Below are 3,733 nucleotides of genomic sequence, written 5' to 3'. Positions count from 1 at the left end.
TCAGGTTGACATGATGCCACAGCCACCACGGGGCACACCAGCCCAGGAAAGGGCTCTGTTGGGTTTGAATGCTTGTCAACGGCTCCCTCCCTGAAGTTTGCAGCGAGGCGCACAGTCTATTATAAGCACGTGTTACCATCTTCACTCAACTCCTTGTGTGTGGAGCAGCCCTCTCGTCTCCAGCAAGCCCAAGCCTTCCCTGGGCTAGTGATGCCAGTTTCCAGAAAACACTTCAAGCTCCAGAGCACTGAGTTTGCAGGCAGGGCCGCCACACTCAGAACCTGAACTCTGGCGTGGCTCCCACAAGGGCAGGGCCATTGGAGGAGAGCTGGGACTGGCCCAGGACTCCGCTGAAGGAGAAATTCAGCCAGGGAGGCACATCCAGACCTTATTAATAAAACACAGGGCGGTGTAGGAAGCACAATGATGGGCAAGAAAGAAGCTTATGATGTACTTTATTCTGTTCCAAAATTATTTCAAGCATTCTTGTTTCTTCACTTTCCAGATAAATTTTCAAGTAAACTTGTGTATGATCGGAATCGTATTAAACTTATAGATCGATACTGGGAACATTGACATCTTTACTATGTTGAGTCTTCCAGTCCATAAACATGGTATCTCTTGCAATTTAGTTAAATATTCCTTGGCTTCTATCACCAGTGTTTTGTAAATTTAAGTATCTGGATGCTGCATGTGTTCTGTTAGATTTATACCTGGGTATTTTGTCTTCTTTTTGAGCACTCGTGAACAACACTGTACTTTTCCTTTCATTTTCTACATGCTCATTGCTAGTTTACAAGTAAGATTGTGTGTGTAGGTGTGTATATGTGTGTATGCATATGTGTTTATGTATGTATGTATATGTGTTGGTATATATGTGTGTATGTGTGAGTGTGTGTGTGCATGCATGTGTGTGTATGTGTGTGTATGTATGTATGTGTATATATGTATGTATGTGTGTGTGTGTATCGATCTTTATTCATGTGACTTGTTAAATTAATTTACCAGTTCTAGCAGTTTGGTAAAAATTTTTTGATAGATTCTTTGGGATTTTCTACACAATTATGTTGCCTGCACAAAGGCACAGTTTTATTTTTTCCTTCCTAATCTGTGTGCTTTAGTGGTGTCCCAGAACCCTAGGAGCCCCTGGAAGGTCTTAAACACTCTGATGACCCTGTGGAGCATGTAGCATCGTGGACCCACTGTTTTCCGGGCATTTCTGCTTTTAAAAGAGAAGCCAGGAGTGAAGTGGCTCATGTGTACATATAGGCAACAACCGCCACTTAAATAAATATTGTGATCCAAGCAAAACCTATTCATAAGTTCATGCAATTCTCGGATGCAGTCTGTGACCAGTGAGTAAAGCAGAGAAAGTTCAGAGCATCGTTGTGTCTGCCTAGTACTTACACTGGGGCCACATGGTGCCCCCAGCAGACTTGGGACCTGACCTGTCCAGTGCACAGATGGACTCGCAGGATTGCTGTGTGGACCTCCTTGGGGCAGGTCCAAGTCTGCTCCCTGGCCTTATGACTGGGGGGCCGGGGCCTCAGCCCTTCTGGGCCCCTCATTCTTTAATCTGATGTGAAGGCACTATATTAAGATTCTTCCAGGTGGCAGCTCTAAACCGGGACTGTAAATTTCTTGACACTCCTGTTATTGAGAGTTGGGGGTGTGTCCCCTCCCCTTGAGTCTGGGTGGGCCAGGGCTGTGAGGTCAGTAGCTTAGAGCAGATTCCCAACTTTTCCCCGTAATTATCCTCCTAAGGATACCTTCCTAATGAGGTTGTTTAGTAATTTTCTTTTATTAGAACCCGCCCCCCCGCCATAGGTATGAAATTTTAATACCAAAGATATACTATACGCCTATGTTCTATATCTCGATCAGTCGATCCACCTATCAACTGATCATCTATGTTTTGTACATAAAAATAATTTTCGGTATAAAAACAGCATTTTTTTCACCCCCCAAAAAACAGTGTTCATCGCCATCGGACATCAGAATGCATGGATAGAGTATGGTGACAGTGACCCTGTGTGACTTCTGAGGCAAGGCCCAAAGGAACCCTGTAGCTCCATCCTCCATTTCTTGAAATGTTTGTTTTGGACACTCTCCTTCTCAGAACCCAGGTCCACATGGAGAGGCCTCCTGTAGGATCTCAGGTCAACTATCAAGATTGAGATCAACCTGGCACATGCTCTAGACACGCAGAAAAGAAGCTTCCAGATGACAGTAGCACCCAGCCATTTAGGTTCCCCCCCCTCCACTGCCATTATGTCTTTCCAGCTGAAGCCCCAGAGTTTTTGGAGCAGAGACAGGCCATCCCTGCTGCACTCTGTCTGAATTCCTGACCACAGAATCTGTGACATGACAGGCAGATTGCTGTTTTGTGCCCTACAGAAGATCTAAGCAGAGAGAACTGGACGTTCCAGTCCCAGGCAGGACAGTTCAGAGGAACATGCTGCCTCTGCCGGATGCACAGTGGGCTGGGGGGAGGCCCCTGGGAGACATAGCCCTAGGAGACACAGCCCTGTGGTGGGAACCTGGGGCCAACTCCCCACGTGGTAACATGCATGGGCTCCTGGGCCTGGAGGTATTGCCCTTTTCAGAGGTGTGAATCAGAATCATGTGGGCTGGAGCTGTCAGCACTGGTGGGAGGTGTTCCCCACAAGAAGTCACCTGCTGCTGTAGAACACCCCCCTGCCTACCCAACCCTCTCTGCAGTGCCCTGACCACATTCTAAGGAAGCTTCTAGTTGAAAATGGACCAGCACCTTTCCTCACTGACAGACTCAAGGAGAGGAACACAGCACCAGCAAAATGCAGCTGGAAACATGTCAAGACATGTCTCCAGCAGCAAGGGAAATAAAAGCAAAAATGAACTTTTGGAACCTCATCAAGATAAAAACTTCTGCACAGCAAAGGAAACAACCAACAAAACTAAAAGTCAAACAGTGGAATGGGAGAAGATATTTGCAAATAACATATCAGATAAAGGGTCAGTATCAAAAATCTATAAGGAACTTATCAAACTCAACACATGAAAAACAAATAATCCAGTGAGGAAATGGGCAGAAGACATGAACAAACACTTTTCTAAAGAAGATATCCACAATGTGGATGGAACTGGAGAGTGTTATGCTAAGTGAAATAAGCCATACTGAGAAAGACAGATACCATATGTTTTCACTCTTATGTGGATCCTGAGAAACTTAACAGAAACCTATGGGAGAGGGGAAGGAAAAAAAAAAAAGGAGGTTAGAGTGGGAGAGAGCCAAAGCATAAGAGACTGTTAAAAACTGAGAACAAACTGAGGGTTGATGGGGGCTGGGAGGGAGGGGAGGGGGGGTGATGGGTATTGAGGAGGGCACCTTTTGGGATAAGCACTGGGTGTTATATGGAAACCAATTTGACAATAAATTTCATATATTGGAAAAAAAAAAGAAGATATCCAGCTGGCCAACAGACACATGAAAAGATGCTCAACATCACTCATCGTCAGTGATGATGTTTTGATACAAATCAAAACCACAATGAGATACAACCTCGCACTGGTCAGAGTGGCTAAAATTAACAATTCAGGAAACAGCAGATGTTGGCGAGGATGTGGAGAAATGGAAACTTTTTGCACTGTTGGTGGGAATGCAAACTGGTGCAGCCACTCTGGAAAGCAGTGTGGACGTTCCTCAAAAAATTACAAATAGAATTACTTTATGACCCAGCAATAGCACTACTAG

The sequence above is a fragment of the Panthera onca genome, chromosome E1 (genome assembly GCF_046562875.1).
Source record: "Panthera onca isolate mPanOnc1 chromosome E1, mPanOnc1 haplotype 2, whole genome shotgun sequence".
NCBI lineage: Eukaryota > Metazoa > Chordata > Mammalia > Carnivora > Felidae > Panthera > Panthera onca.
Note: the sequence above shows the minus strand (reverse complement) of the source record.